This window comes from Pseudophryne corroboree, unplaced genomic scaffold (assembly GCF_028390025.1).
Source record: "Pseudophryne corroboree isolate aPseCor3 unplaced genomic scaffold, aPseCor3.hap2 scaffold_360, whole genome shotgun sequence".
NCBI lineage: Eukaryota > Metazoa > Chordata > Amphibia > Anura > Myobatrachidae > Pseudophryne > Pseudophryne corroboree.
In genome coordinates, this window is record NW_026970015.1 from 203,575 (window position 1) to 229,967 (window position 26,393).

A 26,393-nucleotide genomic window follows, 5' to 3' on the forward strand; every position below is an offset into this window, starting at 1 on the left:
ATTGGATTTTTTTGCCAGCATATTTTTTTCTCTGCAACCCACTGCTAAATTGTGCTTCCTAGCTGTTTTTTATAAAATCACTGAATCAAATCTAACTCTGATAACATCAGAGAAGGCCAGGTACCCTACACAATAAGAGGGGGTTTGAAATTTTGACTTGTCTACTTAAAGATCACCAAAATCTGAACACAAGGTCAATTACGTCCCTGGGTGGGATTGAACCACCAACCTTTTGGTTAATAGCCTTACACACTAACCAATTGCGCCACAGAGACACTTTGCAAAAGTCCATACTGACAAAATCTAATAAGCATTCATCTAGAACGTTTCCTAGAAAAACTTTAAAAAGTCAATAATCTGGAGAGTTTTTGTAAGATGTTTCTTCCATCAACCAATGAAGAAACACATTGGTACTTTCCCATGATGAGTGAGTGCTTCAGGATCTTTTGCACTTACATGTGCAGCAGAGTACTGCAATGGAAGCATGCTGGGCCCATAACCCAGAGGTAGGCAGATTGAAACTATCCTTTGCTTAATGCATTTTTTTTGTTAATTAAAGTAATCCAAAACTGGGATTGATATTTTGGCTCTTTTATTTTTACTTAAAGTACAATAACTTTTACCATTTTAATTTGTTTTGATAGTATATTGACAGTATTGTTTTCTTTCAAAAATCCACTTAATTTTCTTTACCCTATTATTAAAATGGTAATTGACAAAAACAAACTACATTGTCACCAGAAGAGCAATACAAAATGTACAAGTGATATATTAAAATCATCTTTCCAGCTTGAATTTCAATGATGCATTAGGGCAACGATTTTGTGAGAAACATCTTCACCCTTAAATAAAGATTTTCTTAATTCCTTACCTGTGTGATAATTAGATATCACCTTGTTTTCGCATTAAACAGACTTCCACATGAGAAAGCAGCAAGGATGCAGTGGCGTTAATGTTTCCTGGTGTCAACTTGTATTATTTCAGTAGACATTGAAATGAGGATGCATCTTGCTGCCTTTCCAATGAAGCAAGTTTAATTTAGTAATAGGTGAAAAACCATCCTTACAAAGGTGTTAATCAGAGACTTGGCTTTGTGGACACTTTTCAGAGAACAAATTTGTTAGCATAAAAATAAAGCCAGAAAATGAAGATCTGTTTAATCACTCAATTGGATTTTTCTGCCAGCATATTTTTTTTCTCTGCAAACCACTGCTAAATTGTGCTTCCTAGCTGTTTTTATAAAATCAATGAATCAAATCTAACTCTGATTACATCAGAGAAGGCCAGGTACCCTACACAATAAGATGGGGTTTGAAATTTTGACTTGTCTACTTAAATATCACCAAAATCTGATCACAAGGTCAATTACGTCCCTGGGTGGGATTGAACCACCAACCTTTTGGTTAATAGCCTTACACACTAACCAATTGCGCCACAGAGACACTTTGCAAAAGTACATACTGACAAAGGCTAATAAGCATTCATCTAGAACGTTTCCTAGAAAAACTTTAAAAAGTCAATAATCTGGAGAGTTTTTGTAAGATGTTTCTTCCATCAACCAATGAAGAAACACATTGGTACTTTCCCATGATGAGTGAGTGCTTCAGGATCTCTTGCACTTACATGTGCAGCAGAGTACTGCAATAGAAGCATGCTGGGCCCATAACCCAGAGGTAGGCAGATTGAAACTATCCTTTGCTATATGCATTTTTTTTGTTAATTAAAGTAATCCAAAACTGGGATTGATATTTTGGCTCTTTTATTTTTACTTAAAGTACAATAACTTTTACCATTTTAATTTGTTTTGATAGTATATTGACAGTATTGTTTTCTTTCAAAAATCCACTTAATTTTCTTTACCCTATTATTAAAATGGTAATTGACAAAAACAAACTACATTGTCACCAGAAGAGCAATACAAAATGTACAAGTGATATATTAAAATCATCTTTCCAGCTTGAATTTCAATGATGCATTGGGGCAACGATTTTGTGAGAAACATCTTCACCCTTAAATAAAGATTTTCTTAATTCCTTACCTGTGTGCTAATTAGATATCACCTTGTTTTCACATTAAACAGACTTCCACATGAGAAAGCAGCAAGGATGCAGTGGCATTAATGTTTCCTGGTGTCAACCTGTATTATATCAGTAGACATTGAAATGAGGATGCATCTTGCTGCCTTTCCAATGAAGCAAGTTTAATTTAGTAATAGGTGAAAAACCATCCCTACAAAGGTGTTAATCAGAGACTTGGCTTTGTGGACACTTTTCAGAGAACAAATTTGTTAGCATAAAAATAAAGCCAGAAAATGAAGAGCTGTTTAATCACTCAATTGTATTTTTTTGCCAGCATATTTTTTTTATCTGCAACCCACTGCTAAATTGTGCTTCCTAGCTGTTTTTTATAAAATCACTGAATCAAATCTAACTCTGATTACATCAGAGAAGGCCAGGTACCCTACACAATAAGAGGGGGTTTGAAATTTTGACTTGTCTACTTAAATATCACCAAAATCTGATCACAAGGTCAATTACATTCCTGGGTGGGATTGAACCACCAACCTTTTGTTAATAGCCTTACACACTAACCAATTGCGCCACAGAGACACTTTGCAAAAGTACATACTGACAAAGGCTAATAAGCATTCATCTAGAACGTTTCCTAGAAAAACTTTAAAAAGTCAATAATCTGGAGAGTTTTTTAAGATGTTTCTTCCATCAACCAACGAAGAAACACATTGGTACTTTCCCATGATGAGTGAGTGCTTCAGGATCTCTTGCACTTACATGTGCAGCAGAGTACTGCAATGGAAGCATGCTGGGCTCATAACCCAGAGGTAGGCAGATTGAAATTATCCTTTGCTATATGCATTTTTTTTTGTTAATTAAAGTAATCCAAAACTGGGATTGATATTTTTGCTCTTTTATTTTTACTTAAAGTACAATAACTTTTACCATTTTAATTTGTTTTAATAGTATATTGACAGTATTGTTTTCTTTCAAAAATCCACTTAATTTTCTTTACCCTATTATTAAAATGGTAATTGACAAAAACAAACTACATTGTCACCAGAAGAGCAATACAAAATGTACAAGTGATATATTAAAATCATCTTTCCAGCTTGAATTTCAATGATGCATTGGGGCAACGATTTTGTGAGAAACATCTTCACCCTTAAATAAAGATTTTCTTAATTCCTTACCTGTGTGCTAATTAGATATCACCTTGTTTTCACATTAAACAGACTTCCACATGAGAAAGCAGCAAGGATGCAGTGGCGTTAATGTTTCCTGGTGTCAACCTGTATTATTTCAGTAGACATTGAAATGAGGATGCATCTTGCTGCCTTTCCAATGAAGCAAGTTTAATTTAGTAATAGGTGAAAAACCATCCCTACAAAGGTGTTAATCAGAGACTTGGCTTTGTGGACACTTTTCAGAGAACAAATTTGTTAGCATAAAAATAAACCAGAAAATGAAGAGCTGTTTAATCACTCAATTGGATTTTTTTGCCAGCATATTTTTTTTCTCTGCAACCCACTGCTAAATTGTGCTTCCTAGCTGTTTTTTATAAAACCACTGAATCAAATCTAACTCTGATAACATCAGAGAAGGCCAGGTACCCTACACAATAAGATGGGGTTTGAAATTTTGACTTGTCTACTTAAATATCACCAAAATCTGATCACAAGGTCAATTACGTCCCTGGGTGGGATTGAACCACCAACCTTTTGGTTAATAGCCTTACACACTAACCAATTGCGCCACAGAGACACTTTGCAAAAGTCCATACTGACAAAGGCTAATAAGCATTCATCTAGAACGTTTCCTAGAAAAACTTTAAAAAGTCAATAATCTGGAGAGTTTTTGTAAGATGTTTCTTCCATCAACCAATGAAGAAACACATTGGTACTTTCCCATGATGAGTGAGTGCTTCAGGATCTCTTGCACTTACATGTGCAGCAGAGTACTGCAATGGAAGCATGCTGGGCCCATAACCCAGAGGTAGGCAGATTGAAACTATCCTTTGCTATATGCATTTTTTTTTGTTAATTAAAGTAATCCAAAACTGGGATTGATATTTTTGCTCTTTTATTTTTACTTAAAGTACAATAACTTTTACCATTTTAATTTGTTTTAATAGTATATTGACAGTATTGTTTTCTTTCAAAAATCCACTTAATTTTCTTTACCCTATTATTAAAATGGTAATTGACAAAAACAAACTACATTGTCACCAGAAGAGCAATACAAAATGTACAAGTGATATATTAAAATCATCTTTCCAGCTTGAATTTCAATGATGCATTGGGGCAACGATTTTGTGAGAAACATCTTCACCCTTAAATAAAGATTTTCTTAATTCCTTACCTGTGTGCTAATTAGATATCACATTGTTTTCACATTAAACAGACTTCCACATGAGAAAGCAGCAAGGATGCAGTGGCGTTAATGTTTCCTGGTGTCAACCTGTATTATTTCAGTAGACATTGAAATGAGGATGCATCTTGCTGCCTTTCCAATGAAGCAAGTTTAATTTAGTAATAGGTGAAAAACCATCCCTACAAAGGTGTTAATCAGAGACATGGCTTTGTGGACACTTTTCAGAGAACAAATTTGTTAGCATAAAAATAAAGCCAGAAAATGAAGAGCTGTTTAATCACTCAATTGGATTTTTCTGCCAGCATATTTTTTTTATCTGCAACCCACTGCTAAATTGTGCTTCCTAGCTGTTTTTTATAAAATCACTGAATCAAATCTAACTCTGATTACATCAGAGAAGGCCAGGTACCCTACACAATAAGAGGGGGTTTGAAATTTTGACTTGTCTACTTAAATATCACCAAAATCTGATCACAAGGTCAATTACATTCCTGGGTGAGATTGAACCACCAACCTTTTGATTAATAGCCTTACACACTAACTAATTGCGCCACAGAGACACTTTGCAAAAGTACATACTGACAAAGGCTAATAAGCATTCATCTAGAACGTTTCCTAGAAAAACTTTAAAAAGTCAATAATCTGGAGAGTTTTTGTAAGATGTTTCTTCCATCAACCAACGAAGAAACACATTGGTACTTTCCCATGATGAGTGAGTGCTTCAGGATCTCTTGCACTTACATGTGCAGCAGAGTACTGCAATGGAAGCATGCTGGGCCCATAACCCAGAGGTAGGCAGATTGAAACTATCCTTTGCTATATGCATTTTTTTTTGTTAATTAAAGTAATCCAAAACTGGGATTGATATTTTTGCTCTTTTATTTTTACTTAAAGTACAATAACTTTTACCATTTTAATTTGTTTTAATAGTATATTGACAGTATTGTTTTCTTTCAAAAATCCACTTAATTTTCTTTACCCTATTATTAAAATGGTAATTGACAAAAACAAACTACATTGTCACCAGAAGAGCAATACAAAATGTACAAGTGATATATTAAAATCATCTTTCCAGCTTGAATTTCAATGATGCATTGGGGCAACGATTTTGTGAGAAACATCTTCACCCTTAAATAAAGATTTTCTTAATTCCTTACCTGTGTGGTAATTAGATATCACCTTGTTTTCGCATTAAACAGACTTCCACATGAGAAAGCAGTAAGGATGCAGTGGCGTTAATGTTTCCTGGTGTCAACCTATATTATTTCAGTAGACATTGAAATGAGGATGCATCTTGCTGCCTTTCCAATGAAGCAAGTTTAATTTAGTAATAGGTGAAAAACCATCCCTACAAAGGTGTTAATCAGAGACTTGGCTTTGTGGACACTTTTCAGAGAACAAATTTGTTAGCATAAAAATAAACCAGAAAATGAAGAGCTGTTTAATCACTCAATTGGATTTTTTTGCCAGCATATTTTTTTCTCTGCAACCCACTGCTAAATTGTGCTTCCTAGCTGTTTTTTATAAAATCACTGAATCAAATCTAACTCTGATAACATCAGAGAAGGCCAGGTACCCTACACAATAAGAGGGGGTTTGAAATTTTGACTTGTCTACTTAAAGATCACCAAAATCTGAACACAAGGTCAATTACGTCCCTGGGTGGGATTGAACCACCAACCTTTTGGTTAATAGCCTTACACACTAACCAATTGCGCCACAGAGACACTTTGCAAAAGTACATACTGACAAAATCTAATAAGCATTCATCTAGAACGTTTCCTAGAAAAACTTTAAAAAGTCAATAATCTGGAGAGTTTTTGTAAGATGTTTCTTCCATCAACCAATGAAGAAACACATTGGTACTTTCCCATGATGAGTGAGTGCTTCAGGATCTTTTGCACTTACATGTGCAGCAGAGTACTGCAATGGAAGCATGCTGGGCCCATAACCCAGAGGTAGGCAGATTGAAACTATCCTTTGCTTAATGCATTTTTTTTGTTAATTAAAGTAATCCAAAACTGGGATTGATATTTTGGCTCTTTTATTTTTACTTAAAGTACAATAACTTTTACCATTTTAATTTGTTTTGATAGTATATTGACAGTATTGTTTTCTTTCAAAAATCCACTTAATTTTCTTTACCCTATTATTAAAATGGTAATTGACAAAAACAAACTACATTGTCACCAGAAGAGCAATACAAAATGTACAAGTGATATATTAAAATCATCTTTCCAGCTTGAATTTCAATGATGCATTAGGGCAACGATTTTGTGAGAAACATCTTCACCCTTAAATAAAGATTTTCTTAATTCCTTACCTGTGTGATAATTAGATATCACCTTGTTTTCGCATTAAACAGACTTCCACATGAGAAAGCAGCAAGGATGCAGTGGCGTTAATGTTTCCTGGTGTCAACTTGTATTATTTCAGTAGACATTGAAATGAGGATGCATCTTGCTGCCTTTCCAATGAAGCAAGTTTAATTTAGTAATAGGTGAAAAACCATCCTTACAAAGGTGTTAATCAGAGACTTGGCTTTGTGGACACTTTTCAGAGAACAAATTTGTTAGCATAAAAATAAAGCCAGAAAATGAAGAGCTGTTTAATCACTCAATTGGATTTTTCTGCCAGCATATTTTTTTTCTCTGCAAACCACTGCTAAATTGTGCTTCCTAGCTGTTTTTATAAAATCAATGAATCAAATCTAACTCTGATTACATCCGAGAAGGCCAGGTACCCTACACAATAAGATGGGGTTTGAAATTTTGACTTGTCTACTTAAATATCACCAAAATCTGATCACAAGGTCAATTACGTCCCTGGGTGGGATTGAACCACCAACCTTTTGGTTAATAGCCTTACACACTAACCAATTGCGCCACAGAGACACTTTGCAAAAGTACATACTGACAAAGGCTAATAAGCATTCATCTAGAACGTTTCCTAGAAAAACTTTAAAAAGTCAATAATCTGGAGAGTTTTTGTAAGATGTTTCTTCCATCAACCAATGAAGAAACACATTGGTACTTTCCCATGATGAGTGAGTGCTTCAGGATCTCTTGCACTTACATGTGCAGCAGAGTACTGCAATGGAAGCATGCTGGGCCCATAACCCAGAGGTAGGCAGATTGAAACTATCCTTTGCTATATGCATTTTTTTTGTTAATTAAAGTAATCCAAAACTGGGATTGATATTTTGGCTCTTTTATTTTTACTTAAAGTACAATAACTTTTACCATTTTAATTTGTTTTGATAGTATATTGACAGTATTGTTTTCTTTCAAAAATCCACTTAATTTTCTTTACCCTATTATTAAAATGGTAATTGACAAAAACAAACTACATTGTCACCAGAAGAGCAATACAAAATGTACAAGTGATATATTAAAATCATCTTTCCAGCTTGAATTTCAATGATGCATTGGGGCAACGATTTTGTGAGAAACATCTTCACCCTTAAATAAAGATTTTCTTAATTCCTTACCTGTGTGCTAATTAGATATCACCTTGTTTTCACATTAAACAGACTTCCACATGAGAAAGCAGCAAGGATGCAGTGGCGTTAATGTTTCCTGGTGTCAACCTGTATTATTTCAGTAGACATTGAAATGAGGATGCATCTTGCTGCCTTTCCAATGAAGCAAGTTTAATTTAGTAATAGGTGAAAAACCATCCCTACAAAGGTGTTAATCAGAGACTTGGCTTTGTGGACACTTTTCAGAGAACAAATTTGTTAGCATAAAAATAAAGCCAGAAAATGAAGAGCTGTTTAATCACTCAATTGTATTTTTTTGCCAGCATATTTTTTTTATCTGCAACCCACTGCTAAATTGTGCTTCCTAGCTGTTTTTTTATAAAATCACTGAATCAAATCTAACTCTGATTACATCAGAGAAGGCCAGGTACCCTACACAATAAGAGGGGGTTTGAAATTTTGACTTGTCTACTTAAATATCACCAAAATCTGATCACAAGGTCAATTACATTCCTGGGTGGGATTGAACCACCAACCTTTTGTTAATAGCCTTACACACTAACCAATTGCGCCACAGAGACACTTTGCAAAAGTACATACTGACAAAGGCTAATAAGCATTCATCTAGAACGTTTCCTAGAAAAACTTTAAAAAGTCAATAATCTGGAGAGTTTTTGTAAGATGTTTCTTCCATCAACCAACGAAGAAACACATTGGTACTTTCCCATGATGAGTGAGTGCTTCAGGATCTTTTGCACTTACATGTGCAGCAGAGTACTGCAATGGAAGCATGCTGGGCTCATAACCCAGAGGTAGGCAGATTGAAATTATCCTTTGCTATATGCATTTTTTTTTGTTAATTAAAGTAATCCAAAACTGGGATTGATATTTTTGCTCTTTTATTTTTACTTAAAGTACAATAACTTTTACCATTTTAATTTGTTTTAATAGTATATTGACAGTATTGTTTTCTTTCAAAAATCCACTTAATTTTCTTTACCCTATTATTAAAATGGTAATTGACAAAAACAAACTACATTGTCACCAGAAGAGCAATACAAAATGTACAAGTGATATATTAAAATCATCTTTCCAGCTTGAATTTCAATGATGCATTGGGGCAACGATTTTGTGAGAAACATCTTCACCCTTAAATAAAGATTTTCTTAATTCCTTACCTGTGTGCTAATTAGATATCACCTTGTTTTCACATTAAACAGACTTCCACATGAGAAAGCAGCAAGGATGCAGTGGCGTTAATGTTTCCTGGTGTCAACCTGTATTATTTCAGTAGACATTGAAATGAGGATGCATCTTGCTGCCTTTCCAATGAAGCAAGTTTAATTTAGTAATAGGTGAAAAACCATCCTTACAAAGGTGTTAATCAGAGACTTGGCTTTGTGGACACTTTTCAGAGAACAAATTTGTTAGCATAAAAATAAAGCCAGAAAATGAAGATCTGTTTAATCACTCAATTGGATTTTTCTGCCAGCATATTTTTTTTCTCTGCAAACCACTGCTAAATTGTGCTTCCTAGCTGTTTTTATAAAATCAATGAATCAAATCTAACTCTGATTACATCAGAGAAGGCCAGGTACCCTACACAATAAGATGGGGTTTGAAATTTTGACTTGTCTACTTAAATATCACCAAAATCTGATCACAAGGTCAATTACGTCCCTGGGTGGGATTGAACCACCAACCTTTTGGTTAATAGCCTTACACACTAACCAATTGCGCCACAGAGACACTTTGCAAAAGTACATACTGACAAAGGCTAATAAGCATTCATCTAGAACGTTTCCTAGAAAAACTTTAAAAAGTCAATAATCTGGAGAGTTTTTGTAAGATGTTTCTTCCATCAACCAATGAAGAAACACATTGGTACTTTCCCATGATGAGTGAGTGCTTCAGGATCTCTTGCACTTACATGTGCAGCAGAGTACTGCAATAGAAGCATGCTGGGCCCATAACCCAGAGGTAGGCAGATTGAAACTATCCTTTGCTATATGCATTTTTTTTGTTAATTAAAGTAATCCAAAACTGGGATTGATATTTTGGCTCTTTTATTTTTACTTAAAGTACAATAACTTTTACCATTTTAATTTGTTTTGATAGTATATTGACAGTATTGTTTTCTTTCAAAAATCCACTTAATTTTCTTTACCCTATTATTAAAATGGTAATTGACAAAAACAAACTACATTGTCACCAGAAGAGCAATACAAAATGTACAAGTGATATATTAAAATCATCTTTCCAGCTTGAATTTCAATGATGCATTGGGGCAACGATTTTGTGAGAAACATCTTCACCCTTAAATAAAGATTTTCTTAATTCCTTACCTGTGTGCTAATTAGATATCACCTTGTTTTCACATTAAACAGACTTCCACATGAGAAAGCAGCAAGGATGCAGTGGCATTAATGTTTCCTGGTGTCAACCTGTATTATATCAGTAGACATTGAAATGAGGATGCATCTTGCTGCCTTTCCAATGAAGCAAGTTTAATTTAGTAATAGGTGAAAAACCATCCCTACAAAGGTGTTAATCAGAGACTTGGCTTTGTGGACACTTTTCAGAGAACAAATTTGTTAGCATAAAAATAAAGCCAGAAAATGAAGAGCTGTTTAATCACTCAATTGTATTTTTTTGCCAGCATATTTTTTTTATCTGCAACCCACTGCTAAATTGTGCTTCCTAGCTGTTTTTTTATAAAATCACTGAATCAAATCTAACTCTGATTACATCAGAGAAGGCCAGGTACCCTACACAATAAGAGGGGGTTTGAAATTTTGACTTGTCTACTTAAATATCACCAAAATCTGATCACAAGGTCAATTACATTCCTGGGTGGGATTGAACCACCAACCTTTTGTTAATAGCCTTACACACTAACCAATTGCGCCACAGAGACACTTTGCAAAAGTACATACTGACAAAGGCTAATAAGCATTCATCTAGAACGTTTCCTAGAAAAACTTTAAAAAGTCAATAATCTGGAGAGTTTTTTAAGATGTTTCTTCCATCAACCAACGAAGAAACACATTGGTACTTTCCCATGATGAGTGAGTGCTTCAGGATCTCTTGCACTTACATGTGCAGCAGAGTACTGCAATGGAAGCATGCTGGGCTCATAACCCAGAGGTAGGCAGATTGAAATTATCCTTTGCTATATGCATTTTTTTTTGTTAATTAAAGTAATCCAAAACTGGGATTGATATTTTTGCTCTTTTATTTTTACTTAAAGTACAATAACTTTTACCATTTTAATTTGTTTTAATAGTATATTGACAGTATTGTTTTCTTTCAAAAATCCACTTAATTTTCTTTACCCTATTATTAAAATGGTAATTGACAAAAACAAACTACATTGTCACCAGAAGAGCAATACAAAATGTACAAGTGATATATTAAAATCATCTTTCCAGCTTGAATTTCAATGATGCATTGGGGCAACGATTTTGTGAGAAACATCTTCACCCTTAAATAAAGATTTTCTTAATTCCTTACCTGTGTGCTAATTAGATATCACCTTGTTTTCACATTAAACAGACTTCCACATGAGAAAGCAGCAAGGATGCAGTGGCGTTAATGTTTCCTGGTGTCAACCTGTATTATTTCAGTAGACATTGAAATGAGGATGCATCTTGCTGCCTTTCCAATGAAGCAAGTTTAATTTAGTAATAGGTGAAAAACCATCCCTACAAAGGTGTTAATCAGAGACTTGGCTTTGTGGACACTTTTCAGAGAACAAATTTGTTAGCATAAAAATAAACCAGAAAATGAAGAGCTGTTTAATCACTCAATTGGATTTTTTTGCCAGCATATTTTTTTTCTCTGCAACCCACTGCTAAATTGTGCTTCCTAGCTGTTTTTTATAAAACCACTGAATCAAATCTAACTCTGATAACATCAGAGAAGGCCAGGTACCCTACACAATAAGATGGGGTTTGAAATTTTGACTTGTCTACTTAAATATCACCAAAATCTGATCACAAGGTCAATTACGTCCCTGGGTGGGATTGAACCACCAACCTTTTGGTTAATAGCCTTACACACTAACCAATTGCGCCACAGAGACACTTTGCAAAAGTCCATACTGACAAAGGCTAATAAGCATTCATCTAGAACGTTTCCTAGAAAAACTTTAAAAAGTCAATAATCTGGAGAGTTTTTGTAAGATGTTTCTTCCATCAACCAATGAAGAAACACATTGGTACTTTCCCATGATGAGTGAGTGCTTCAGGATCTCTTGCACTTACATGTGCAGCAGAGTACTGCAATGGAAGCATGCTGGGCCCATAACCCAGAGGTAGGCAGATTGAAACTATCCTTTGCTATATGCATTTTTTTTTGTTAATTAAAGTAATCCAAAACTGGGATTGATATTTTTGCTCTTTTATTTTTACTTAAAGTACAATAACTTTTACCATTTTAATTTGTTTTAATAGTATATTGACAGTATTGTTTTCTTTCAAAAATCCACTTAATTTTCTTTACCCTATTATTAAAATGGTAATTGACAAAAACAAACTACATTGTCACCAGAAGAGCAATACAAAATGTACAAGTGATATATTAAAATCATCTTTCCAGCTTGAATTTCAATGATGCATTGGGGCAACGATTTTGTGAGAAACATCTTCACCCTTAAATAAAGATTTTCTTAATTCCTTACCTGTGTGCTAATTAGATATCACATTGTTTTCACATTAAACAGACTTCCACATGAGAAAGCAGCAAGGATGCAGTGGCGTTAATGTTTCCTGGTGTCAACCTGTATTATTTCAGTAGACATTGAAATGAGGATGCATCTTGCTGCCTTTCCAATGAAGCAAGTTTAATTTAGTAATAGGTGAAAAACCATCCCTACAAAGGTGTTAATCAGAGACATGGCTTTGTGGACACTTTTCAGAGAACAAATTTGTTAGCATAAAAATAAAGCCAGAAAATGAAGAGCTGTTTAATCACTCAATTGGATTTTTCTGCCAGCATATTTTTTTTATCTGCAACCCACTGCTAAATTGTGCTTCCTAGCTGTTTTTTATAAAATCACTGAATCAAATCTAACTCTGATTACATCAGAGAAGGCCAGGTACCCTACACAATAAGAGGGGGTTTGAAATTTTGACTTGTCTACTTAAATATCACCAAAATCTGATCACAAGGTCAATTACATTCCTGGGTGAGATTGAACCACCAACCTTTTGATTAATAGCCTTACACACTAACTAATTGCGCCACAGAGACACTTTGCAAAAGTACATACTGACAAAGGCTAATAAGCATTCATCTAGAACGTTTCCTAGAAAAACTTTAAAAAGTCAATAATCTGGAGAGTTTTTGTAAGATGTTTCTTCCATCAACCAACGAAGAAACACATTGGTACTTTCCCATGATGAGTGAGTGCTTCAGGATCTCTTGCACTTACATGTGCAGCAGAGTACTGCAATGGAAGCATGCTGGGCCCATAACCCAGAGGTAGGCAGATTGAAACTATCCTTTGCTATATGCATTTTTTTTTGTTAATTAAAGTAATCCAAAACTGGGATTGATATTTTTGCTCTTTTATTTTTACTTAAAGTACAATAACTTTTACCATTTTAATTTGTTTTAATAGTATATTGACAGTATTGTTTTCTTTCAAAAATCCACTTAATTTTCTTTACCCTATTATTAAAATGGTAATTGACAAAAACAAACTACATTGTCACCAGAAGAGCAATACAAAATGTACAAGTGATATATTAAAATCATCTTTCCAGCTTGAATTTCAATGATGCATTGGGGCAACGATTTTGTGAGAAACATCTTCACCCTTAAATAAAGATTTTCTTAATTCCTTACCTGTGTGCTAATTAGATATCACCTTGTTTTCACATTAAACAGACTTCCACATGAGAAAGCAGCAAGGATGCAGTGGCGTTAATGTTTCCTGGTGTCAACTTGTATTATTTCAGTAGACATTGAAATGAGGATGCATCTTGCTGCCTTTCCAATGAAGCAAGTTTAATTTAGTAATACGTGAAAAACCATCCCTACAAAGGTGTTAATCAGAGACTTGGCTTTGTGGACACTTTTCAGAGAACAAATTTGTTAGCATAAAAATAAAGCCAGAAATGAAGAGCTGTTTAATCACTCAATTGGATTTTTTTGCCAGCATATTTCTTTTTCTCTGCAACCCACTGCTAAATTGTGCTTCCTAGCTGTTTTTATAAAATCACTGAATCAAATCTAACTCTGATTACATCAGAGAAGGCTAGGTACCCTACACAATAAGAGGGGGTTTGAAATTTTGACTTGTCTACTTAAATATTACCAAAATCTGATCACAAGGTCAATTACGTCCCTGGGTAGGATTTAACCACCAACCTTTTGGTTAATAGCCGTACACACTAACCAATTGCGCCACAGAGACACTTTGCAAAAAGTACATACTGACAAAGGCTAATAAGCATTCATCTAGAACGTTTCCTAGAAAAACTTTAAAAAGTCAATAATCTGGAGAGTTTTTGTAAGATGTTTCTTCCATCAACCAACAAAGAAACACATTGGTACTTTCCCATGATGAGTGAGTGCTTCAGGATCTCTTGCACTTACATGTGCAGCAGAGTACTGCAATGGAAGCATGCTGGGCCCATAACCCAGAGGTAGGCAGATTGAAACTATCCTTTGCTATATGCATTTTTTTTGTTAATTAAAGTAATCCAAAACTGGGATGGATATTTTTGCTCTTTTATTTTTACTTAAAGTACAATAACTTTTACCATTTTAATTTGTTTTAATAGTATATTGACAGTATTGTTTTCTTTCAAAAATCCACTTAATTTTCTTTACCCTATTATTAAAATGGTAATTGACAAAAACAAACTACATTGTCACCAGAAGAGCAATACAAAATGTACAAGTGATATATTAAAATCATCTTTCCAGGTTGAATTTCAATGATGCATTGGGGCAACGATTTTGTGAGAAACATCTTCACCCTTAAATAAAGATTTTCTTAATTGCTTACCTGTGTGCTAATTAGATATCACCTTGTTTTCACATTAAACAGACTTCCACATGAGAAAGCAGCAAGGATGCAGTGCCGTTAATGTTTCCTGGTGTCAACCTGTATTATTTCAGTAGACATTGAAATGAGGATGCATCTTGCTGCCTTTCCAATGAAGCAAGTTTAATTTAGTAATAGGTGAAAAACCATCCTTACAAAGGTGTTAATCAGAGACTTGGCTTTGTGGACACTTTTCAGAGAACAAATTTGTTAGCATAAAAATAAAGCCAGAAAATGAAGAGCTGTTTATTCACTCAATTGGATTTTTCTGCCAGCATATTTTTTTTTTCTCTGCAACCTACTGCTAAATTGTGCTTCCTAGCTGTTTTTATAAAATCACTGAATCAAATCTAACTCTGATTACATCAGGGAAGGCCAGGTACCCACACCATAACAGGGGGTTTGAAATTTTGACTTGTCTACTTTAAGATCACCAAAATCTGATCACAAGGTAAATTACGTCCCTGGGTGGGATTGAACCACCAACCTTTTAGATAATAACCGAACACGCTAACTGATTGCGCCACAGAGACACTTTGCAAACTTACATTCTGACAAACGCTAATAAGCATTCATCTAGAACGTTTCCTAGAAAAATTTTAAAAAGTCAATAATCTGGAGAGTTTTTGTAAGATGTTTCTTCCATCAATCAACGAAGAACATTCATGCTGATTTCTTGCAGCAGCTGGGCACTGTAACAGCTCCAGAGCTGCTCTGTAAGGCAACTAAAAGGGTGTGGGCCCTGCAGCACTACCTGTAGTTCGCATTGTGCGTTGGAAGGCACAAAGTAAGCAGACGGGAGAAGTCAGGATAGTGCGCAAGGGCATAGAAGGGAGCGGCTCAAGAAAAGAGAAGTGGAAACTGACAGCAAACTAGGCTGGAGAGAGACCTGAGACAAAGAGATCTGAATTATACGAGAGCCGACCAGGGGAAACACAAATTATGCAGTCGAGTTTCCCACATTTGGGGAAATAGCTGGAGCAGCACACACAGAGTGCAATGGGTGAGCCTTGCCCTGGGAGAAGCACCTTCATGATCATAGTATCTCACCTGTCAGGTAAGTAGGAGTTGGGCAAGAGCTGAGGAGGGTCGCTGCTCGGGCACCCCCCTGTCAAGTGAAGGAGATCCAACTGAGGCAGCACAAGAGAACTCTCGAAAGAAGAACAAGGCTAGAGGAAGATCTGAGACACAGAAATCTGGCTTTTACCAGAGCTGACCAGAGGAAAGCACAAACACAGTCCCCCACTACCACAAATAATGCAGTCGAGTTTCCCACATTTGGGGAAATCACAGGGGTCAGCATACCCAGAATGCAATGAATGAACCTCACCCTGGGAGAACAATCTTCATGACCATGGTATCTCCTATGCAAAATAAGTATGATTTGGGATAGGGCTGGGGAGGGCCGCTGCTCAGGCACATCTCTGTCAAGTAAAGGAGATTCAACTGAGGCAGCACAAGGGAACTCTCATCTGGGGACAACAACTGCAGGGAGAACACATATTTTCAGATGAACATGGGAGGGCAGAAGGCTGCCTAATACTGAAGCACCCCCAAACAACAAACCAAATGCAACAACTAGTGCAAGCATTCCTGGGGGAAGGCCTGCAGCAGATGGATTTGCATATGGTGATGTCATCCAAGCAGTGGGTCAAAGTTGGCTTCAACCCTCGTCTGCATATGAAAAGAAAAAAGGGATGTGCAGGGCATGGCGGCCTTTTGCGGCGCTTGCATGACCCCTAATTCGCATTAAACACCTCCACCCTCCTTAGGTGTGGGGCTCATGTTGGCTATGCCCCAGCACCTGAAGCATTCAAGCTGATTTCTTGCAGCAGCTGGGCACTGTAACAGCTCCAGAGCTGCTCTGTAAGGCAAGTAAAAGGGTGTGGGCCCTGCAGCACTACCTGTAGTTCGCATTGTGCGTTGGAAGGCACAAAGTAAGCAGACGGGAGAAGTCAGGATAGTGCGCAAGGGCATAGAAGGGAGCGGCTCAAGAAAAGAGAAGTGGAAACAGACAGCAAACTAGTCTGGAGAGAGACCTGAGACAAAGAGATCTGAATTATACGAGAGCCGACCAGAGGAAACACAAATTATGCAGTCAAGTGTCCCACATTTGGGGAAATCGCAGGAGCAGCACACCCAGAGTGCAATGGGTGAGCCTTGCCCTGGGAGAAGCACCTTCCTGATCATAGTATCTCACCTGGCAGGTAAGTAGGAGTTGGGCTAGAGCTGGGGAGGGTCGCTGCTCGGGCACCCCCCTGTCAAGTGAAGGAGATCCAACTGAGGCAGCACAAGGGAACTCTCGAAAGAAGAACAAGGCTAGAGGAAGATCTGAGACAAAGAAATCTGACTTTTACCAGAGCTGACCAGAGGAAAGCACAAACACAGTCCCCCTCTACCACAAATAATGCAGTCGAGTTTCCCACATTTGGGGAAATCACAGGGGTCATCATACCCAGAATGCAATGAATGAACCTCACCCTGGGAGAACAATCTTCATGACCATGATATCTCCTATGCAAAATAAGTATGATTTGGGATAGGGCTGGGGAGGGCCGCTGCTCAGGCACATCTCTGTCAAGTAAAGGCGATTCAACTGAGGCAGCACAAGGGAACTCTCATCTGGGGACAACAACTGCAGGGAGAACACATATTTTCAGATGAACATGGGAGGGCAGAAGGCTGCCTAATACTGAAGCACCCCCAAACAACAAACCAAATGCAACAACTAGTGCAAGCATTCCTGGGGGAAGGCCTGCAGCAGATCGATTTGCATATGGTGATGTCATCCAAGCAGTGGGTCAAAGTTGGCTTCAACCCTCGTCTGCATATGAAAAGAAAAAAGGGATGTGCAGGGCATGGCGGCCTTTTGCGGCGCTTGCATGACCCCTAATTCGCATTAAACACCTCCACCCTCCTTAGGTGTGGGGCTCATGTTGGCTATGCCCCAGCACCTGAAGCATTCAAGCTGATTTCTTGCAGCAGCTGGGCACTGTAACAGCTCCAGAGCTGCTCTGTAAGGCAACTAAAAGGGTGTGGGCCCTGCAGCACTACCTGTAGTTCGCATTGTGCGTTGGAAGGCACAAAGTAAGCAGACAGGAGAAGTCAGGATAGTGCGCAAGGGCATAGAAGGGAGCGGCTCAAGAAAAGAGAAGTGGAAACAGACAGCAAACTAGGCTGGAGAGAGACCTGAGACAAAGAGATCTGAATTATACGAGAGCCGACCAGAGGAAACACAAATTATGCAGTCAAGTGTCCCACATTTGGGGAAATCGCAGGAGCAGCACACCCAGAGTGCAATGGGTGAGCCTTGCCCTGGGAGAAGCACCTTCCTGATCATAGTATCTCACCTGGCAGGTAAGTAGGAGTTGGGCTAGAGCTGGGGAGGGTCGCTGCTCGGGCACCCCCCTGTCAAGTGAAGGAGATCCAACTGAGGCAGCACAAGGGAACTCTCGAAAGAAGAACAAGGCTAGAGGAAGATCTGAGACAAAGAAATCTGACTTTTACCAGAGTTGACCAGAAGAAAGCACAAACACAGTCCCCCACTACCACAAATAATGCAGTCGAGTTTCCCACATTTGGGGAAATCACAGGGGTCAGCATACCCAGAATGCAATGAATGAACCTCACCCTGGGAGAACAATCTTCATGACCATGGTATCTCCTATGCAAAATAAGTATGATTTGGGATAGGGCTGGGGAGGGCCGCTGCTCAGGCACATCTCTGTCAAGTAAAGGAGATTCAACTGAGGCAGCACAAGGGAACTCTCATCTGGGGACAACAACTGCAGGGAGAACACATATTTTCAGATGAACATGGGAGGGCAGAAGGCTGCCTAATACTGAAGCACCCCCAAACAACAAACCAAATGCAACAACTAGTGTAAGCATTCCTGGGGGAAGGCCTGCAGCAGATGGATTTGCATATGGTGATGTCATCCAAGCAATGGGTCAAAGTTGGCTTCAACCCTCGTCTGCATATGAAAAGAAAAAAGGGATGTGCAGGGCATGGCGTCCTTTTGTGGCGCTTGGATGACCCTTAATTCGCATTAAACATCTCCACCCTCCTTCGGTGTGGGGCTCATGTAGGCTATGCCCCAGCCCCTGAAGCATTCAAGATGATTTCTTGCAGCAGCTGGGCACTGTAACAGCTCCAGAGCTGTTCTTTAAAGCATGTAAAAGGGTGTGGGCCCTGCAGCACTACCTGTAGTTTGCATTGTGCGTTGGAAGGCACAAAGTAAGCAGACGGGAGAGGTCAGGATAGTGCGCAAGGGCATAGAAGGGAGCGGCTCAAGAAAAGAGAAGTGGAAACAGACAGCAAACTAGGCTGGAGAAAGACCTGAGACAAAGAGATCTGAATTATACGAGAGCCGACCAGAGGAAACACAAATTATGCAGTCAAGTTTCCCACATTTGGGGAAATCGCAGGAGCAGCACACCCAGAGTGCAATGGGTGAGCCTTGCCCTGGGAGAAGCACCTTCCTGATCATAGTATCTCACCTGGCAGGTAAGTAGGAGTTGGGCTAGAGCTGGGGAGGGTCGCTGCTCGGGCACCCCCCTGTCAAGTGAAGGAGATCCAACTGAGGCAGCACAAGGGAACTCTCGAAAAAAGAACAAGGCTAGAGGAAGATCTGAGACAAAGAAATCTGACTTTTACCAGAGCTGACCAGAGGAAAGCACAAACACAGTCCCCCTCTACCACAAATAATGCAGTCGAGTTTCCCACATTTGGGGAAATCACAGGGGTCATCATACCCAGAATGCAATGAATGAACCTCACCCTGGGAGAACAATCTTCATGACCATGATATCTCCTATGCAAAATAAGTATGATTTGGGATAGGGCTGGGGAGGGCCGCTGCTCAGGCACATCTCTGTCAAGTAAAGGCGATTCAACTGAGGCAGCACAAGGGAACTCTCATCTGGGGACAACAACTGCAGGGAGAACACATATTTTCAGATGAACATGGGAGGGCAGAAGGCTGCCTAATACTGAAGCACCCCCAAACAACAAACCAAATGCAACAACTAGTGCAAGCATTCCTGGGGGAAGGCCTGCAGCAGATGGATTTGCATATGGTGATGTCATCCAAGCAGTGGGTCAAAGTTGGCTTCAACCCTCGTCTGCATATGAAAAGAAAAAAGGGATGTGCAGGGCATGGCGGCCTTTTGCGGCGCTTGCATGACCCCTAATTCGCATTAAACACCTCCACCCTCCTTAGGTGTGGGGCTCATGTTGGCTATGCCCCAGCACCTGAAGCATTCAAGCTGATTTCTTGCAGCAGCTGGGCACTGTAACAGCTCCAGAGCTGCTCTGTAAGGCAACTAAAAGGGTGTGGGCCCTGCAGCACTACCTGTAGTTCGCATTGTGCGTTGGAAGGCACAAAGTAAGCAGACAGGAGAAGTCAGGATAGTGCGCAAGGGCATAGAAGGGAGCGGCTCAAGAAAAGAGAAGTGGAAACAGACAGCAAACTAGGCTGGAGAGAGACCTGAGACAAAGAGATCTGAATTATACGAGAGCCGACCAGAGGAAACACAAATTATGCAGTCAAGTGTCCCACATTTGGGGAAATCGCAGGAGCAGCACACCCAGAGTGCAATGGGTGAGCCTTGCCCTGGGAGAAGCACCTTCCTGATCATAGTATCTCACCTGGCAGATAAGTAGGAGTTGGGCTAGAGCTGGGGAGGGTCGCTGCTCGGGCACCCCCCTGTCAAGTGAAGGAGATCCAACTGAGGCAGCACAAGGGAACTCTCGAAAGAAGAACAAGGCTAGACGAAGATCTGAGACAAAGAAATCTGACTTTTACCAGAGTTGACCAGAAGAAAGCACAAACACAGTCCCCCACTACCACAAATAATGCAGTCGAGTTTCCCACATTTGGGGAAATCACAGGGGTCAGCATACCCAGAATGCAATGAATGAACCTCACCCTGGGAGAACAATCTTCATGACCATGGTATCTCCTATGCAAAATAAGTATGATTTGGGATAGGGCTGGGGAGGGCCGCTGCTCAGGCACATCTCTGTCAAGTAAAGGAGATTCAACTGAGGCAGCACAAGGGAACTCTCATCTGGGGACAACAACTGCAGGGAGAACACATATTTTCAGATGAACATGGGAGGGCAGAAGGCTGCCTAATACTGAAGCACCCCGAAACAACAAACCAAATGCAACAACTAGTGTAAGCATTCCTGGGGGAAGGCCTGCAGCAGATGGATTTGCATATGGTGATGTCATCCAAGCAATGGGTCAAAGTTGGCTTCAACCCTCGTCTGCATATGAAAAGAAAAAAGGGATGTGCAGGGCATGGCGTCCTTTTGTGGCGCTTGGATGACCCTTAATTCGCATTAAACATCTCCACCCTCCTTCGGTGTGGGGCTCATGTTGGCTATGCCCCAGCCCCTGAAGCATTCAAGATGATTTCTTGCAGCAGCTGGGCACTGTAACAGCTCCAGAGCTGTTCTTTAAAGCATGTAAAAGGGTGTGGGCCCTGCAGCACTACCTGTAGTATGCATTGTGCGTTGGAAGGCACAAAGTAAGCAGACGGGAGAGGTCAGGATAGTGCGCAAGGGCATAGAAGGGAGCGGCTCAAGAAAAGAGAAGTGGAAACAGACAGCAAACTAGGCTGGAGAAAGACCTGAGACAAAGAGATCTGAATTATACGAGAGCCGACCAGAGGAAACACAAATTATGCAGTCAAGTTTCCCACATTTGGGGAAATCGCAGTAGCAGCACACCCAGAGTGCAATGGGTGAGCCTTGCCCTGGGAGAAGCACCTTCCTGATCATAGTATCTCACCTGGCAGGTAAGTAGGAGTTGGGCTAGAGCTGGGGAGGGTCGCTGCTCGGGCACCCCCCTGTCAAGTGAAGGAGATCCAACTGAGGCAGCACAAGGGAACTCTCGAAAGAAGAACAAGGCTAGAGGAAGATCTGAGACAAAGAAATCTGACTTTTACCAGAGCTGAGCAGAGGAAAGCACAAACACAGTCCCCCACTACCACAAATAATGCAGTCGAGTTTCCCACATTTGGGGAAATCACAGGGGTCAGCATACCCAGAATGCAATGAATGAACCTCACCCTGGGAGAACAATCTTCATGACCATGGTATCTCCTATGCAAAATAAGTATGATTTGGGATAGGGCTGGGGAGGGCCGCTGCTCAGGCACATCTCTGTCAAGTAAAGGAGATTCAACTGAGGCAGCACAAGGGAACTCTCATCTGGGGACAACAACTGCAGGGAGAACACATATTTTCAGATGAACATGGGAGGGCAGAAGGCTGCCTAATACCGAAGCACCCCCAAACAACAAACCAAATGCAACAACTAGTGCAAGCATTCCTGGGGGAAGGCCTGCAGCAGATTGATTTGCATATGGTAATGCCATCCAAGCAGTGGGTCAAAGTTGGCTTCAACCCTCGTCTGCATATGAAAAGAGAAAAGGGGCGTGCAGGGCATGGCGGCCTTTTGCGGCGCTTGGGTGACCCTTAGTTCGCATTAAACACCTCCACCCTCCTTCGGTGTGGGGCTCATGTTGGCAATGCCCCAGCCCCTGAAGCATTCAAGCTGATTTCTTGCAGCAGCTGGGTACTGTAACAGCTCCAGAGCTGCTCTGTGAGGCAAGTAAAAGGGTGTGGGCCCTGCAGCACTACCTGTAGTTTGCATTGTGTGTTGGAAGGCACAAAGTAAGCAGACGGGAGAAGTCAGGATAGTGCGCAAGGGCATAGAAGGGAGCGGCTCAAGAAAAGAGAAGTGGAAACAGACAGCAAACTAGGCTGGAGAGAGACCTGAGACAAAGAGATCTGAATTATACGAGAGACGACCAGGGGAAACACAAATTATGCAGTCAAGTTTCCCACATTTGGGGAAATCACAGGGGCAGCACACCCAGAGTGCAATGGGTGAGCCTTGCCCTGGGAGAAGCACCTACATGATCATAGTATCTCACCTGGCAGGTAAGTAGGAGTTGGGCTAGAGCTGGGGAGGGTCGCTGCTCGGGTACCCCCCTGTCAAGTGAAGGAGATCCAACTGAGGCAGCACAAGGGAACTCTCGAAAGAGGAACAAGGCTAGAGGAAGATCTGAGACAAAGAAATCTGATTTTTACCAGAGTTGACCAGAAGAAAGCACAAACACAGTCCCCCACTACCACAAATAATGCAGTCGAGTTTCCCACATTTGGGGAAATCACAGGGGTCATCATACCCAGAATGCAATGAATGAACCTCACCCTGGGAGAACAATCTTCATGACCATGGTATCTCCTATGCAAAATAAGTATGATTTGGGATAGGGCTGGGGAGGGCCGCTGCTCAGGCACATCTCTGTCAAGTAAAGGAGATTCAACTGAGGCAGCACAAGGGAACTCTCATCTGGGGACAACAACTGCAGGGAGAACACATATTTTCAGATGAACATGGGAGGGCAGAAGGCTGCCTAATACTGAAGCACCCCCAAACAACAAACCAAATGCAACAACTAGTGCAAGCATTCCTGGGGGAAGGCCTGCAGCAGATGGATTTGCATATGGTGATGTCATCCAAGCAGTGGGTCAAAGTTGGCTTCAACCCTCGTCTGCATATGAAAAGAAAAAAGGGATGTGCAGGGCATGGCGGCCTTTTTCGGCGCTTGCATGACCCCTAATTCGCATTAAACACCTCCACCCTCCTTAGGTGTGGGGCTCATGTTGGCTATGCCCCAGCACCTGAAGCATTCAAGCTGATTTCTTGCAGCAGCTGGGCACTGTAACAGCTCCAGAGCTGCTCTGTAAGGCAACTAAAAGGGTGTGGGCCCTGCAGCACTACCTGTAGTTCGCATTGTGCGTTGGAAGGCACAAAGTAAGCAGACGGGAGAAGTCAGGATAGTGCGCAAGGGCATAGAAGGGAGCGGCTCAAGAAAAGAGAAGTGGAAACAGACAGCAAACTAGGCTGGAGAGAGACCTGAGACAAAGAGATCTGAATTATACGAGAGCCGACCAGAGGAAACACAAATTATGCAGTCAAGTGTCCCACATTTGGGGAAATCGCAGGAGCAGCACACCCAGAGTGCAATGGGTGAGCCTTGCCCTGGGAGAAGCACCTTCCTGATCATAGTATCTCACCTGGCAGGTAAGTAGGAGTTGGGCTAGAGCTGGGGAGGGTCGCTGCTCGGGCACCCCCCTGTCAAGTGAAGGAGATCCAACTGAGGCAGCACAAGGGAACTCTCGAAAGAAGAACAAGGCTAGAGGAAGATCTGAGACAAAGAAATCTGACTTTTACCAGAGTTGACCAGAAGAAAGCACAAACACAGTCCCCCACTACCACAAATAATGCAGTCGAGTTTCCCACATTTGGGGAAATCACAGGGGTCAGCATACCCAGAATGCAATGAATGAACCTCACCCTGGGAGAACAATCTTCATGACCATGGTATCTCCTATGCAAAATAAGTATGATTTGGGATAGGGCTGGGGAGGGCCGCTGCTCAGGCACAGCTCTGTCAAGTAAAGGAGATTCAACTGAGGAAGCACAAGGGAACTCTCATCTGGGGACAACAACTGCAGGGAGAACACATATTTTCAGATGAACATGGGAGGGCAGAAGGCTGCCTAATACTGAAGCACCCCCAAACAACAAACCAAATGCAACAACTAGTGTAAGCATTCCTGGGGGAAGGCCTGCAGCAGATGGATTTGCATATGGTGATGTCATCCAAGCAGTGGGTCAAAGTTGGCTTCAACCCTCGTCTGCATATGAAAACAAAAAAGGGATGTGCAGGGCATGGCGTCCTTTTGTGGCGCTTGGATGACCCTTAATTCGCATTAAACATCTCCACCCTCCTTCGGTGTGGGGCTCATGTTGGCTATGCCCCAGCCCCTGAAGCATTCAAGATGATTTCTTGCAGCAGCTGGGCACTGTAACAGCTCCAGAGCTGTTCTGTAAAGCATGTAAAAGGGTGTGGGCCCTGCAGCACTACCTGTAGTATGCATTGTGCGTTGGAAGGCACAAAGTAAGCAGACGGGAGAGGTCAGGATAGTGCGCAAGGGCATAGAAGGGAGCGGCTCAAGAAAAGAGAAGTGGAAACAGACAGCAAACTAGGCTGGAGAAAGACCTGAGACAAAGAGATCTGAATTATACGAGAGCCGACCAGAGGAAACACAAATTATGCAGTCAAGTTTCCCACATTTGGGGAAATCACAGGAGCAGCACACCCAGAGTGCAATGGGTGAGCCTTGCCCTGGGAGAAGCACCTTCCTGATCATAGTATCTCACCTGGCAGGTAAGTAGGAGTTGGGCTAGAGCTGGGGTGGGTCGCTGCTCGGGCACCCCCCTGTCAAGTGAAGGAGATCCAACTGAGGCAGCACAAGGGAACTCTCGAAAGAAGAACAAGGCTAGAGGAAGATCTGAGACAAAGAAATCTGACTTTTACCAGAGCTGAGCAGAGGAAAGCCCAAACACAGTCCCCCACTACCACAAATAATGCAGTCGAGTTTCCCACATTTGGGGAAATCACAGGGGTCAGCATACCCAGAATGCAATGAATGAACCTCACCCTGGGAGAACAATCTTCATGACCATGGTATCTCCTATGCAAAATAAGTATGATTTGGGATAGGGCTGGGGAGGGCCGCTGCTCAGGCACATCTCTGTCAAGTAAAGGAGATTCAACTGAGGCAGCACAAGGGAACTCTCATCTGGGGACAACAACTGCAGGGAGAACACATATTTTCAGATGAACATGGGAGGGCAGAAGGCTGCCTAATACTGAAGCACCCCCAAACAACAAACCAAATGCAACAACTAGTGTTAGCATTCCTGGGGGAAGGCCTGCAGCAGATGGATTTGCATATGGTGATGTCATCCAAGCAGTGGGTCAAAGTTGGCTTCAACCCTCGTCTGCATATGAAAAGAAAAAAGGGATGTGCAGGGCATGGCGTCCTTTTGTGGCGCTTGGATGACCCTTAATTCGCATTAAACATCTCCACCCTCCTTCGGTGTGGGGCTCATGTTGGCTATGCCCCAGCCCCTGAAGCATTCAAGATGATTTCTTGCTGCAGCTGGGCACTGTAACAGCTCCAGAGCTGTTCTGTAAAGCATGTAAAAGGGTGTGGGCCCTGCAGCACTACCTGTAGTATGCATTGTGCGTTGGAAGGCACAAAGTAAGCAGACGGGAGAGGTCAGGATAGTGCGCAAGGGCATAGAAGGGAGCGGCTCAAGAAAAGAGAAGTGGAAACAGACAGCAAACTAGGCTGGAGAGAGACCTGAGACAAAGAGATCTGAATTATACGAGAGCCGACCAGAGGAAACACAAATTATGCAGTCAAGTGTCCCACATTTGGGGAAATTGCAGTAGCAGCACACCCAGAGTGCAATGGGTGAGCCTTGCCCTGGGAGAAGCACCTTCATGATCATAGTATCTCACCTGGCAGGTAAGTAGGAGTTGGGCTAGAGCTGGGGAGGGTCGCTGCTCGGGAACCCCCCTGTCAAGTGAA

At 40.9% G+C, this 26,393-nt stretch overlaps 19 non-coding genes across 19 annotated transcripts; all 19 read right to left on the bottom strand.

The window, feature by feature from the left end:
* Positions 1-15,825: 15,825 nt before the first annotated feature.
* On the bottom strand, positions 15,826-15,988 carry LOC135020901 (U1 spliceosomal RNA). Its single transcript, XR_010218246.1, has one exon. It is a non-coding gene; the product is annotated as a U1 spliceosomal RNA (small nuclear RNA).
* Positions 15,989-16,140: 152 nt separating this feature from the next.
* LOC135020911 (U1 spliceosomal RNA) lies at positions 16,141-16,304 on the bottom strand. Its single transcript, XR_010218255.1, has one exon. It is a non-coding gene; the product is annotated as a U1 spliceosomal RNA (small nuclear RNA).
* Positions 16,305-16,975: 671 nt separating this feature from the next.
* On the bottom strand, positions 16,976-17,138 carry LOC135020879 (U1 spliceosomal RNA). The gene has a single exon (XR_010218226.1). It is a non-coding gene; the product is annotated as a U1 spliceosomal RNA (small nuclear RNA).
* Positions 17,139-17,290: 152 nt separating this feature from the next.
* LOC135020931 (U1 spliceosomal RNA) lies at positions 17,291-17,454 on the bottom strand. Its single transcript, XR_010218274.1, has one exon. It is a non-coding gene; the product is annotated as a U1 spliceosomal RNA (small nuclear RNA).
* A 671-nt stretch (positions 17,455-18,125) lies between these two features.
* LOC135020880 (U1 spliceosomal RNA) lies at positions 18,126-18,288 on the bottom strand. Its single transcript, XR_010218227.1, has one exon. It is a non-coding gene; the product is annotated as a U1 spliceosomal RNA (small nuclear RNA).
* Positions 18,289-18,440: 152 nt separating this feature from the next.
* Positions 18,441-18,604, bottom strand: LOC135020917 (U1 spliceosomal RNA). Its single transcript, XR_010218260.1, has one exon. It is a non-coding gene; the product is annotated as a U1 spliceosomal RNA (small nuclear RNA).
* A 671-nt stretch (positions 18,605-19,275) lies between these two features.
* LOC135020941 (U1 spliceosomal RNA) lies at positions 19,276-19,438 on the bottom strand. Its single transcript, XR_010218283.1, has one exon. It is a non-coding gene; the product is annotated as a U1 spliceosomal RNA (small nuclear RNA).
* Positions 19,439-19,590: 152 nt separating this feature from the next.
* On the bottom strand, positions 19,591-19,754 carry LOC135020932 (U1 spliceosomal RNA). The gene has a single exon (XR_010218275.1). It is a non-coding gene; the product is annotated as a U1 spliceosomal RNA (small nuclear RNA).
* Positions 19,755-20,425: 671 nt separating this feature from the next.
* Positions 20,426-20,588, bottom strand: LOC135020891 (U1 spliceosomal RNA). Its single transcript, XR_010218237.1, has one exon. It is a non-coding gene; the product is annotated as a U1 spliceosomal RNA (small nuclear RNA).
* A 152-nt stretch (positions 20,589-20,740) lies between these two features.
* LOC135020918 (U1 spliceosomal RNA) lies at positions 20,741-20,904 on the bottom strand. The gene has a single exon (XR_010218261.1). It is a non-coding gene; the product is annotated as a U1 spliceosomal RNA (small nuclear RNA).
* A 671-nt stretch (positions 20,905-21,575) lies between these two features.
* On the bottom strand, positions 21,576-21,738 carry LOC135020889 (U1 spliceosomal RNA). The gene has a single exon (XR_010218235.1). It is a non-coding gene; the product is annotated as a U1 spliceosomal RNA (small nuclear RNA).
* A 152-nt stretch (positions 21,739-21,890) lies between these two features.
* On the bottom strand, positions 21,891-22,054 carry LOC135020912 (U1 spliceosomal RNA). The gene has a single exon (XR_010218256.1). It is a non-coding gene; the product is annotated as a U1 spliceosomal RNA (small nuclear RNA).
* Positions 22,055-22,725: 671 nt separating this feature from the next.
* Positions 22,726-22,888, bottom strand: LOC135020899 (U1 spliceosomal RNA). Its single transcript, XR_010218245.1, has one exon. It is a non-coding gene; the product is annotated as a U1 spliceosomal RNA (small nuclear RNA).
* Positions 22,889-23,040: 152 nt separating this feature from the next.
* Positions 23,041-23,204, bottom strand: LOC135020938 (U1 spliceosomal RNA). Its single transcript, XR_010218281.1, has one exon. It is a non-coding gene; the product is annotated as a U1 spliceosomal RNA (small nuclear RNA).
* Positions 23,205-23,875: 671 nt separating this feature from the next.
* LOC135020881 (U1 spliceosomal RNA) lies at positions 23,876-24,038 on the bottom strand. The gene has a single exon (XR_010218228.1). It is a non-coding gene; the product is annotated as a U1 spliceosomal RNA (small nuclear RNA).
* A 152-nt stretch (positions 24,039-24,190) lies between these two features.
* On the bottom strand, positions 24,191-24,354 carry LOC135020919 (U1 spliceosomal RNA). The gene has a single exon (XR_010218262.1). It is a non-coding gene; the product is annotated as a U1 spliceosomal RNA (small nuclear RNA).
* Positions 24,355-25,025: 671 nt separating this feature from the next.
* On the bottom strand, positions 25,026-25,188 carry LOC135020883 (U1 spliceosomal RNA). Its single transcript, XR_010218230.1, has one exon. It is a non-coding gene; the product is annotated as a U1 spliceosomal RNA (small nuclear RNA).
* Positions 25,189-25,340: 152 nt separating this feature from the next.
* On the bottom strand, positions 25,341-25,504 carry LOC135020921 (U1 spliceosomal RNA). The gene has a single exon (XR_010218264.1). It is a non-coding gene; the product is annotated as a U1 spliceosomal RNA (small nuclear RNA).
* A 671-nt stretch (positions 25,505-26,175) lies between these two features.
* On the bottom strand, positions 26,176-26,338 carry LOC135020890 (U1 spliceosomal RNA). The gene has a single exon (XR_010218236.1). It is a non-coding gene; the product is annotated as a U1 spliceosomal RNA (small nuclear RNA).
* Between the last annotated feature and the right edge of the window lie 55 nt (positions 26,339-26,393).